We start from the raw sequence: 14,214 nt of genomic DNA, 5'->3' as shown, positions 1-14,214 counted from the left end.
TGCCTTAAGTGTTTACTGGTTTTATTTCTCCTTCCATTGTGTACAGTTTGAATTGGTTTTTATTGTCGAATGGAAACAAACTCCAAATCTGCCATGTTCTTTCCTTATACTTTCAACTTTAGCAGAGAGGATTTAACTACTCTAACCTATAGGTGTATCATTTGAGATATGAAATCATTCAGACCCTATCACTAATATGCTGCATAGAACCATAGGAAGGTCTGAAGCAAGTTGTTGTTCTGTATTGTTGGCTTTGGTCTTAGCTAGTTGAATCTGTAATTTCCTTAATTTTAAACACTATGGTTTGAACCCATATACTGTCCCCTGCTTGCTATGGGTATGTAGTGTATTATACATAATTTTAAGAGGGTCTATCCCTATTTGTCTTATTTTGTGTTGAAATTAGTTATGGCTATGAAACCTGTCTGATTAAGTCCAATAATTATCTATTACTTAAACTGTTACTCTATGGTTAAGCATTGTATGACAAGTCCTTTATTTAATCAAAGCATGTGATTATAACTCCCTATGGCTAAATCTATATCTGTCTGAACCTCCTAAAAATGCCCTTTAAAACCTTAAAGTAATATTGCCCCCCCATGTTTAAAGTGATAGTTTTGGCATGTAAGTGATGAGGAAGGCCAGAAACCTATGTGCATATGCTGTTACCACCAGAAATGTGTAGCTTATATGTTTGGGTAATTTGAATCCTGTCACTTTGTTCAAACATGAACGACCATATGCCTAACTTGAAAAAGGAAGATCTGTTTGATGCATTCTGTTAAAATATATCTGTCCAGAACTGTGTATGCCTATGGAATTGAATAAGAGTGTTGTTTTACTCTTTTAATTGAAGTCATCAGTTTGTGCTTGTGGAATGTACATTTGTGTCAATGACCTACTGTTCTGTTTATGCTGGATAGAGGAAGAGGTGGCTTTAAATCATTGTGTCTTTTCTTCTATTTTCATCATTCGCCCTTTATGCTTATGTCTACATGTTAATGCATCTTGGTATAAGCCAAGCTAAGAGTTATGCAAATTTAAAAGTCAGATTCTGTTTAGTTTTCTTGATGATACAAGATATAAGTCGCATTTTAGTCTTTCTTACTACTTTGGTCATTTAAATACCCTCACAGTTAGGTGTTATACATACAAATTGGGGTTTAGTCAAATATCTAGGAATATGACTTAAGAAAGGTTTTTGTTTGAAGGCTGCAGTTTGTTTAATAGCATCACTAGTTCAATCTTGCCATTCGTATGTTTGCTTGATTAATTCAAAAGATTGCACTAATTCATCATTGAAGGATCCCTGAATAGTTTAAGTGAAAGATAAATGGCAAATAGATACTACGCTCGTTGCTGCATTTGGGTTGATTGGTGTTATCTTGAGACATACACTTATGTTGTTATGTTTCTGCTGTATTCCTGAGGCAGACAAATGCTATAATTAATGTCCCAACATTACACTTTGAGACTGCTAATCGCTGCAAACTTTGACTAAAAATCTTATTGTGTTTTTGAGGCTGAAATCACTACTGCGTTTTGGCCAAGCTATGGCTGCACTTTGAGCAAATTTGATATGCATTGCTGTTGCACTTTGATACCCATTTTGGGGGGGAATTAACTGCTGCTTTTGTTCCATAAAAAATGAACTAATGCTTAGTTCTAGTTGTATTATACTTCCAGGTGATTATTTCCTGATTCACGAATGCCTACTGGCTCATTTTCTAAGTCCTAATATATAAGAGTTATCTATACTCAGATTCAGCTTGTTGTTTAAGAATTTGTTTGGGAATTACTAACATGCTGACTGTGAGCAGTCCCTGTTTAAATTAAAATCTTTAGGTTGTTAGTTGATTGCCACACTTAGTATGTATTTTATGGAGTCTCGAATTGCTATTTTCTACCCTGCACCATGTGTTCCAAAATGTTTCCCTGTTTTTCTCTGTTTATTTTCTCTTCTTGTGCACATGTGTATCCCCTCTCCATTTCCCTTTATCTGCAAAATTAACTCTGTGTATGAGTATGCCCGGTTAACATGAAAAAAAAGGAAACTGCCAAAAGACCTATTTACATAATCAACTTTATGCCTGCTGTCTATCTTATACTTATGCTCTAGAATGCTTATGTTGGTTTATCTTTGCATATTCCCTAGCTGATTTCCTGTTGTTGTATGGTATACCTCGAAGTATACACGAGTATATGAACCTTAGTATACCCCTGGTGTATACAAGGGTTGCATATCAGTATATACCCTCCAGTTATACCAAATATACTCTGAATACTGTGCATATATCAGTCACTGTATATGTCTGAACTCTCCCGCGTCTAATGCACAATAGATGTTATACGGTTTGATTCATCTATGTTGGTTGTTGCCTTGTTTATATGTAGTGTATGGTGGCTGAATTGTGTGCACATAAGATACACCTAAATACGCATAACAATATACATAATCTATTAATTTGTTTTATTTTTTGAGTTATATTTTACACGTTTTAACTTCATTCGCCGATCATATTCTAATCTTTTTCTTTCGTTTTATGCATGATTACCACATACGAGTCTGAGGGGACTCGTTTTCTTCCACATTTTGCGTTGGGCTAAAAGCCCAACATGACCTCTTCGAGTCAGCCCCCATATAGTAGCAGCCAATCCGCAGCCAAACAGGAAATAAAATCTGGGCCAAAGCCCAATAGGCAAGACAACAGCAGCAACATATAAAATTGCTACTGTGCCGAAACGCAATAGTAGTCAGATCCACAGCAGTCCAGAAAATGGGCCGAGCCCGTTTAATTTCATTTCAGTCTCTATTTTGTTTGTGTATTTAACTTGTATTATTTGACTAACCCGTTACTTTGTTTGTTTTCCTAACTTAGATGAATTCTAGTAAAATTAGTGGGTTAGCTTTAGCCTAATGGGTAGTTAATTTCACAAATTTACATTCTTTTCGGTTTACGTTCTAAACTATTTATTGCATCTATAATACTTGTTGGGATAATTGGTTTTTAAAATAGCATGACCACATACTTTGAGAATCAAGATTCACTATTACTATCTTAGCAATTTAAAGCGTTACAAATTTTGCACTGACGTTAACTTATTTTGAGAAATAAGGAAAACTAACTATTTTCATGGATAACTGTTCTAATTTAGCTACTTTCCCAACACTTGAAATACGTATTTGTTAAACAATCTTTTCACAGCTTATATTGAACTAATAAGTCTTCCTACAAAACCTTCAAAGTTTTATTACTAGTAATCTTACAATAACTCTTTTAATTTGTTAGTAGATATAACTTATTTTCTCTAATATTTATAAAATGCTATACAATCCCGCACTTTCTCAGTTTACCCACAACTAAACCCTTTTATGCAAATCATTATTTTCTACCAGTCTTACTTTAAATAGTGTTCTTATACGCCTATCCAAACTATAACAATTCTTATAAAGATGTTTTCTTAGCATAATTAATTAAGTCCGGTCGGTTAACCATTGTTAATGGGTCTTAAAGGATGCCTAATACCTTCCCTTTAGACTAATTGAACCCTTACCTAGAATCTTAAGTTTCGCAGACTTTTAAAACAGAGCTAACTTTAAAATAACTTTAATAAACTTTAGGTGTCCTAATTCACCATAAATAATTAGGTGGCGACTCCTTAAAATAAACAAAATAGGAATCCCCAATATGTCGTACTCTACTTTAACCCGGTTAAAATGGGGTATGACAGGTACAAGCAAGTGTGAAGATCAATGTCGTTTGTTACACGCATTCCTTTGGATGTTTTCTCACTGGTGTCAAACCATATGTTAGCCTCTTTTTGCTGAGTATCTTGTGTATGCCCCGCAAATATCTGTTGAGTGAATTTTTTAAAATTTACACCATCATTGACAAGTATTAGCTTGGTTTCATGATTAACATAATTGTAGGCGGCGTCCCATTTGCCGTTGAAGGCTACGTAGATGCATCTTGGTGTCATTTTTTTGTTAAACGTCCTGCATAAAGAGAGATTCACCTGAGAAAAAACCAAAATGAAATGTATTTAAGTTGTTAGTTTTGAAAATTTAAGTTCTGCCCTTCCCAACAGGCTTTGTATGTAAAGTCATGAAGTATTCCTGAAACGGCATACTCTACCATTTTGTAAACAGAAGTTCTGCAGCTACCAGCATTCTTCAAAAATGGAGTAACCGTTTCTGCAACAGTTATTCCAATGAAATTGCAACAATTATTTTCATCAAAATTGAAAAACCTCCTCTGTCTTTATCCAATTTAAATCAAATCCATGCAACAGTTATTCCAATTTAAAATGGACTAATTTATACTTCTATATAAACCAACACAACTTTTGGAAGAAGGAAAAAAAACATTCTACTTCTTAAAACCAGATATAGTCACATACAAAATGAACCAAAATCAACATATTGTACATGTTAATGGTGACCACGGGCAAGCACATGAACATGTCCATCTTCATAACCAAATCCATCCTAATATTGCAAATTTGCAAATTACTCATGAAATTGTTGATATCAAAAGAGACATAGATTTTATGAGGGCTCTTTACGGTGCTCTAAGTAGAGAAAATGATGATCTTCGAAAAGAATTACGATTTGTAAGGCAGAGGTTATTCCAGCACACTGGCCAAATTGACGATGGGGCAATTTGGAATGGGTACACATGAAATTAGAAGTGATAACGGTAGTTTGGTACTTATGAAGTTAGGATTTTATGTTTTGTGGACATATATATATATATATATATATATATATATATATATATATATATATATATATATATATATATATATAAATGTATGTTAATGAAGTGTAAGTTTCTTTAGGTTTGTAGAATTTTACTTTAATGGCTTCTAAACAGAAGTATTGCCTTCTACGGCATACTTGTTCAGAAGTTTGTTCAGAACTTTGCCTGTAACGACATACTCTACTACTTTGTAAATTGTACTTTTGCCTCCTCCGGCATAAGTACTTTTTGTTTTGCTTAACTTAATGCAGTAACTGTTTTTGGTTAAAAAAAATGAAAACCATCTCTACCTTCATCCAATTTAAATCAAATGCCTGCAACAGTTATTCCAATTAGAGGATTGACGCAATTGGACTAATTTATATTTCTATATAAACCAGAACTTTTGCCTTCTCCGGCATACTTGTTATGAAATTGGTTCAGAACATTGCCGGTAACGGCATACTCAACTCTTTTGTAAATTGAACTTTTGCCTCATCCGGCATAAGCATTTTTTGTTTTGCTGATGATAATGCAGTAATTGTTTTTGGTTAAAAAAAAAATGAAAACCTCCTCTACCTTCATCCAATTTAAATCAAATGCCTGCAACAGTTATTTCAATTAGAGGATTGATGCAACTGGACTAATTTATACTTCCATATAAACCAGAACTTTTGCCTTCTTCGGCATATTTGTTATGAAATTGGTTTAGAACATTGCCAGTAACGGCATACTCAATTCTTTTGTAAATTGAACTTTTGCCTCATCCGGCATAAGCATTTTTTGTTTTGCTGATGATAATGCAGTAATTGTTTTTGGTTAAAAAAATAAATGAAAACCTCCTCTACCTTCATCCAATTTAAACCAAATGCTTGCAACAGTTATTCCAATTAGAGGATTGACGCAACTGGACTAATTTATACTTCTATATAAACCAGAACTTTTGCCTTCTCCTGCATATTTGTTATGAAATTGGTTTAGAACATTGCCAGTAACGGCATACTCAATTCTTTTGTAAATTGAACTTTTGCCTCATCCGGCATAAGCATTTTTTGTTTTGCTGATGATAATGCAGTAATTGTTTTTGGTTAAAAAAAAAATGAAAACCTCCTCTACCTTCATCCAATTTAAATCAAATGCCTGCAACAGTTATTTCAATTAGAGGATTGATGCAACTGGACTAATTTATACTTCCATATAAACCAGAACTTTTGCCTTCTCCGGCATACTTGTTATGAAATTAGTTCAGAACATTGCCGGTAACGGCATATTCTACTCTTTTGTAAATTGAACTTTTGCCTCCTCCGACATACTTGTTCTAAATTTGTACACAGTTTGCCTTAATTCAAGTTTAAATCGATAAGCATTGCCTGATTTAAATTGAATTTACTATAATTACAATTTCAAGTAAATAAGCATTGTATACTAATTTAATTAAGGTATAAAGTAATTAATATTAGAACAAAGCATTAAATGGAATCAATTCTGTTTTGTTGATTAATTTTATCATGCGCAATGTTCAATATGAGTTGTATGTCATCTGTTTCTTAATAATAAGGTCATAGAAGATGATCTTTTTCAAATATTAACAATCTAAACTCAATAAAATCGTTAAATTGAGTTGAATTAAGAGTTGTACCTTTTACTGATGTTGTAGCAGTAAAATCAATTGAGAAATATGGCTTGAAACAACGATTTGAATAATGTGAAAAATTGGGAACGAAGTTGGGCTGAGTTAACAATATGAAAGAAGAGAAGGATTTGAGAATAACGATATTTGTGTTTTATATATAATGGTTAGAGGTAGTAATATCTTATTACTATGTTACTTTTGCTCGGAAGGACAATAATTAAAGATCACCATTTTAAGGGGCAAAATCTAAAGACCATCCCAAAAGAGGGGCATTCGCGCCAATTGCCCAACTTAAAATAGCATGTGAGCACCCACATGACCCTATACCTGTCAACCGGTTCCAACCGGAACCGGACCGGAAACCGGCCGGTTCCGGTTCCAAAACCGGAACCGCCTAACCGGTTCCGGTTCCGGTTAACCGGTTTTAAGATCCAAACCGGAACCGGTCCGGTTTGGATTCGTTATTTTTTTTTTTTTTTTTTGTATTATATATATATATTATAGTATTTATTTGTATATTGTAGGTATATTTACATATGTTATACAATTTTATAATTAAAGTTTAAATATTTACTGACTAACAGCCTAACAGCAAGTCAGCAATACAGAATAGTGCTTTTCGTACACATATATATGTATAACTTACATATACTTATATATATGTAACTTAATATATATATATATACTATATGTACTTATATATATGTACTATATACTCTATATACTTATATATATGTATAACTTAATATATATACTTATATATATGTATAACTTAATATATATACTATATATATGTACTATATACTATATATAGGATAGCTTAATATATATATAGGTATAACTTAATATATATACTATATATACATATCTACTATATATACAATATATACTTAATATATATACTATATATATTTATATAATATATATACTTATATACTATATATACTTATATATGTGTATAACTTAATATATATAGTATATATACTATATATACTTACTTATTATATACTTGTATATATGTACTATATATATACTATATATACTATATATACTATATACACTTACTTATATACTATATATACTTACTATATATACTTATAGACTATATATACTATTTTTTCTATATATACTTAAAATATACTAAGAATATACTATATATACTATATATAACTTAATATATATAGTATATATACTATATATACTTACTTATTATATACTTGTATATATGTACTATATACTATATATACTTACTTACTTATATACTATATATACTATATATACTTAAAATATACTATATATACTATTTTTTCTATATATACTATATATACTTATATACTATATATACTATTTTTTCTATATATACTATATATACTTATATACTATATATACTATTTTTTCTATATATACTATATATACTTATATATGTTTAAGTATACTATATAACTTAATATACTTATAAGTATATTCTTAGTATATTTTAGGTATATTCCTAACTTAATAAAAGTAAAAATATGAACACAAGTAAATAGAAGAAAGCTCAATGAGCCATATATTTTATTCATTCTTGGATAACATTTATTTGCAAGTTGTATTTTTTTTTTAACTTGCAAATAATACATGAGTTATACAAAAATAGTAGAATAATAAAATCACCAATTTTGAACCATTTCGTTAATTTCCCCCACATCATATTCGGTCATGGAAATATCTTCAAAGTCTTCCATTTGGTCCGGTCCACTAGCTATCAAATCTTCAATTTCTTCCTCTTCGCCTTGCTCCGCTTCTGAGTTTTGGTTGCGTCGCTCCGATCTAATCCAATCTCGAATGCACACTAGTACTTGCAAGCTAAAGCCGGATAATGAATGTCTATGGTCTCCAATTTGCTGTCTTCCTTGGCTAAATGCGCTCTCCGAAGCCACGGTTGATACTTGAACCGTAAGGATATCTCGAGCCATTCTTGAAAGTATCGGATAGCTTGCCTTGTACTTCTTCCACCATGCTAAGACGTCCACCTCATCCAGTTGGCTGATATCCACATTTGGCTGCATCAAATAAAAGTTAAATTCATCAAAGTTTGCAGTAGAAGAAGAAGTAGGCTGTGAATGTAAAACTTTTAAACCCGATAAGCCCTTTTTGCTACTATGAGAAGTAGTAGGGCGTGGAGCAACTGGTGTAGCACGTTCTTCCAAACTAGAATAATGAGTAAAAACTTTTCTAAACTCATCATCAATAGCGAGATCGGCTTCAGCTAAAGATGGTTGAACTCCCTCTTCAATTTCTAAAAATGTATAAATTTGACTAACCAAATTTTTAGTATAAGACACTTTTAAACAAGGATTTAAAAGGGAACCCAATATAAATAAAGTTGGAATGGGAAAAAAATACTTTTTAAATTTGATTATCATTTCAAAAATAGCCACTTGATAATCGGGTTTATATTTATACTCTTGTAAAACTCTAGCTATTTCCGCTAAGTAGGCTAAAATTCCGATTACCGTGGGATAGAATTATCTAGAAAAAGCAAGAGTTGCATTATAAAAATCTTCTAAGAGTTCAATACATTCTTTAACATCTTCCCAATGCCTATAAGTTAACCAATCCTCACTATCAATATTATATTTGTTGTGAACTTGTTGTATGGGAATCCTATACTCATATGCTTGTTGTAGCATAATGTAAGTGTAGTTCCACCTAGTCTCAATTTCTACTTGAATTTTCCTAGGTCTAAGGTTATTTTCCACACAAGCATTCTTAAAATCTCTAATTCTTCCCCTATTAGCATTACAAAAAAGAAACGCAACAGCATTTCTAACTTTTTGAACAGAATCATCAAAATGCATAAGACCATCTTAAAACTAAATACTTGTCCACATAGGGTACATGTAACTGATTGATTTTCCCTATCCTTAGTCATAAATTTCCAAACTTTAGCTGTTGGCCTACGAGTTCTAGGCGGTTTGTCTTGTGTATGTGATTGTGCAGGACCTGTATCTCCTATGGGATTTTCGGGGGGTTGTGTTTCATCATCATCATCATCATCTAAGTCTTCATTAAAAGTGTCGGTAAAATGTTGTTGCATTGCCTCATGACCTAAAAGTGGATTATTTCCACCAACATCAATACCTAAATTAGGTGTTTCTTCCACAAATGTTTCCTCATTAAGCGCACCCCTAACAGTACGACTACTACTACCGGCACCACGTCTTAATCTCTTTGACATTATTAAATAGAAATAATTTAAATCACAATCAAATAAATCACAAGAAAATAAATTACAACAAATTAAATTGCTAGAATTAAATTGCGTAAATTAAATTTCAAAAAATAAATTGCTAGAATTAAATTGCGTAAATTAAATTTCGAAAAATAAATTGCTAGAATTAAATTGCAAAAATTAAAGACAGAGTTGGAACGAAGGTACCAAATTGCCGGATTAATTTCCAACAAAGCGAAGACGGCTAGAATTGCAAATCCACCAAAGCTACTTCGGATTGTTGCAAAATCACCAACTCCACCAACAATATTATAATTGCAAAATTAATAATTGAAAGTTGAAACTATAATAAGACTTTGTGGCTAATTATTGCAAAGTAACTATAATTGAGAGATTGAGATTTGAGAGAAAGATGAAGAAGAGTGAATTGAAATGAAAATGAAGAAGGGTTTATATAGGGGTGGGGGAGGGGTTAAAGTGTTAAAAAAAAAAAATTGGGGGCCAAAAATTAAGAAAATGACCGTTTGGCAACGGCCATTTTTGCAAATGGACCGTTGCCAACGGTCCGCGAGGCCCAACGGCTCGTTACTATTTTTTTTTATTTTTTTTTATTTTAACCGGTTTAACCGGTCCGGTTCCGGTTAAAAAAAATTTGGAACCGGACCGGTTAACTAATATCCGGTTAACCGGAACCGGTTATACCGGTTCCGGTTTAACCGGTCCGGTTACCGGTTAAAACCGGTTACACGGAACCGGTTGACACGTTTACATGACCCTACATAATTGACTGATTGATCATTAGATTATTTCTTCAACTTCCACAAGATTGAGACATTAATTAGCGACATTGTTGATGTGATTTCTCAAACAAGACTACTTGCAACAGAGGGACCAAGTGTCATCCGATATCGTTTCATTAAAAATTCACCATTTTTTGTATAAAAAATACGTCTATATGCAATATGTCAATACCGCTTGAACACATTCCTAGAAGGTGGTATTATTTAAGTGTTGTTTAGGTGGATTATTTTTTGTTAGTATATGATAAGTAATATTTTACAGTTTAGATATATGTTGATTAGATTATATTACAAATTTATTGTTTCCTCAGATTCAATTTATGTGATACATTTTTTTTTTTAGTTCGACCTAAAACAAGATATATTTCTAAATTTTAAAATATTAAATTTACACTTCTTATTTTACCCTTAAGATGAAAAAAAATAATTAAAACTTGTGATCTAAAACAAACCTGAGAATTGGTTTTTGGCTATAATTCATTTTATTAAGGGTAGAAATAGAAAGTTATAAATGAAATTGTTACTAAAATAAAAATATACAGTTATTTTTGGACCGACTAAAAAAAGAAAGAATATCACATAATTGAAACGGAGGGGGAGTATGACATGTTTAAGGAAGACCATATATTCTATAAATTTGGTAGTCATACTTTATATCATAAAATTCTAAAAGTTATTATTTCTTTCTTAAATTCATGTCAATTCAAACTCTGTCATATAAATGAAAAGGGCGGAAATATCAAGCAAGTAGAAGATCTGGAAATATCATTCAATGACTCTGTCTTTCGTTTTTTGGCATGTCAGTTTGGAAATTTCATAACTAACCTTAATTAAATTCTGAAGATTAGAAGAAGGAAAATTCAAGACTCTCTCTTTTGGCATTCGATCATTGATTGGTCATTTATTGCTATCCTCCTTTCAAAAGGGTAAAACATTATTCATCGCTGTTTATCAAATCACACTACATCCGTTCAAGAGGAAGTATCGTTTTAGTTCTTTTCATGCTATTAAAAAAGATTAAGAAAAATAATAAATATAAGATAATTTACTAAGCTGTCTCTATTTATTGGATGTTTCTTGTGTAATAAGAACTATTAAAAGTAGTAGTTCATAGTACAGGATATAGAAACAATTAATAAGTATTGTCTCGAATTCCTAAAGCGATAATTATTTTGAGACAAATATTTTTTGCTAAAATAACACATGTTTTAGGACGAAGGGAGTACTGCTTTATTATGGTTAACGTCACGACTAAAACTCGTAAGTTGTGATAGCCATCTAAAGAGTTACTACCCAATAACAGGTAAACCTGATACTTCTAAGTTACCACAATCCAGAATAAAATATACCCAAAAGATGTAATCTTCAATACATTATATCTAGTGGTGGAAGAAAACGTAAGTACAATGTTGCCAGAACAATACTAAATTCCAATACCAAATCAAGGAGCATCTAAACAAATCTGGATACAACTCTTGAATGGTCACTACCCAGTGTAATCCCACAATAGTGGGGTCTGGGGAGGGTAAGATGTACACAGCCTTACCCCTACCTGGGTAGGGAGACTGTTTCCGATTGACCCTCGGCAACCCTCCTCCTTTATCCGGGCTTGGGACCGGCAATGTGAGCGAGCTCACATAGGCGGAGTTTGGATACAACTCTTGAATACAGTTCAAAAATAAAATGAAGCAGTACAGAAGAAAAGTTAAGGCGTCAACATAAACAGATGTGATTGACTCACTACAACGGAAAATTCAGGATTGTCTCAAACAAGATCAAGTATGATCACCAACAATATTGTAACACCCCGTACCTTTAACGAAAGTTTTGACCACGATCCTAGACTTAGAAAATCAGATAAAGAATGTGGGAATTGAAATTTTCCTATTCAGTTGTGATACGGTGGTTTACGCCCATGAACAGTGGTCGTATTTCAATTTACGCCCATGAACAGTGATCGTAAACTGAAACCAAGAATTTCTGAACATTCTGGAATTTGACATTTTGAGGTCATATGGTTAAATACGGACCGTATTTCACTTTACGGCCCGTATTTCAAAACTTATTTGGAATTTGGGAAACCTTCCTTGATGAAAGTTGTAGATAATTTAAATACCTTTCTAACGGTATCTTACGGGGGTCAAACGGACATCTGTGCACAGAGTTATGGCCATTTTACTGAAGAGACGCAGTGCAGTCCGTATTGCAAAATACGACCCGTAAATTCAATTTACGACCCGTAAATTGAAAATACGGCCAGCACTGTTCATAACGTAAACTACAATTTCACAGGGCAGTATATATTCATCCATATCAGTTCAAGTCATTATTTTTCATTCCCTCAAACCCTAGAACGACCTCCTACTCTCCTCCAACATCAAGAACACCAAGGTAAGTCCATTCTAATTTTTCCAACTCAATTCTAACATATATCCTTGTAATCTAAACAAGAAATCATCATTCCTAATCTACGGTTTTCAAGAAAACCCATCTCAAGAATCAAGATTTAGGAAATCTTCTCCAAAATTCAAGTCTTTAATTCAAGTTTTGAAGCAATTAAGGTATGTAGAACTTCCATCTACATGAAGGAATCTCTATGTTCTTCCCCATGCTTCGTTTCCTTGATATCCATGAAGTTCAAATCTTAGGGCATTAAACCCAACATATTGGTAGCCCGTATTTAAGTATTTATGTACATGAATTTTTTATCTATATTCGTTGTTGTATTCCTAATCTTCCATTACGGTTATTAGGAACCCTAGCTTAATCCATGAATCATGAATTCTTCCTCATGTGTTCTCATCATGTTCATATGAAACTTTATGATTTTACTTTGCAAGTTACAAGCATGTTTTCAAGTCAATTACAAATATATGATTATGAACTATTGTATTACTCATAAATCAAGAACATGTTTACAAGTTATTTCATGAAACCATGTTTACAAGTTATTTCGTGGAATCATGATTACAAGACAAGTACAAGTTAATTCACGAAAGTCATGGGCTTCTTAGCCAACTATATTATGTTCATGTTTTTGGGAGTTGCACGAATTACCGAGAAGGCTCAGATAGCCTGAAACTATGTAGCCACCATAGGACAAGGATCGCTCCGCCCAGTTAGGACGATACCTTAATTTTACACTGAATGGATCCATCAGGCACGTTACCACCTTATACCCTGGCAAGGTATAGAGGCTCTGCTGGTCCGACGAGGTACCAGACTCCACATATCCACGTGGTGATATCATGTTGTCGGTTTATGAAATGCCCTCCCTACTTATCATGTTTTTACTTATGTTATATATATACATATGTACGCATGCTCATGTTCATGTCCAGGTTTTCAGTTTCAGTTCTTATCATGTTATTCCATGTCCCATGTTGTTTCTTTCGGTTGTTTTACATACCAGTACATTCAATGTGCTGACGTCCCCTTTTTATTGCCGGGGGCCTGCATTTCACGATGCAGGTACGGATTTACAGGACGACGCTTCTGCCCATTAGGATTTTCACGTACCAGCTTATTGGTGAGCCCCATCTCATTCGGGGTTCGGACATTGTCTTTCTTTATTTAGTTTTGCATCTAAAGGTATGCTGAGGGCCTTGTCCCAGTAAGTATGTTTTCCAGTCAGGCTCATGATAGAGGTTTCATAGACTAGACAAGTCAGTTATGTCATGTCAGACATTCAGAGTCGTATAGCCATTTTGGCTCATTCATGTTATTTCCGCACTCATGTTTAAACAAGTATTTTTATTAAGTATTATGACTTACTACGTTTTATAAAGACTCATCATGCATTCACATTATATTTCCGCTCATGTA

Source organism: Lycium barbarum, chromosome 4, assembly GCF_019175385.1.
Source record: "Lycium barbarum isolate Lr01 chromosome 4, ASM1917538v2, whole genome shotgun sequence".
Taxonomy (NCBI): domain Eukaryota; kingdom Viridiplantae; phylum Streptophyta; class Magnoliopsida; order Solanales; family Solanaceae; genus Lycium; species Lycium barbarum.
Note: the sequence above shows the minus strand (reverse complement) of the source record.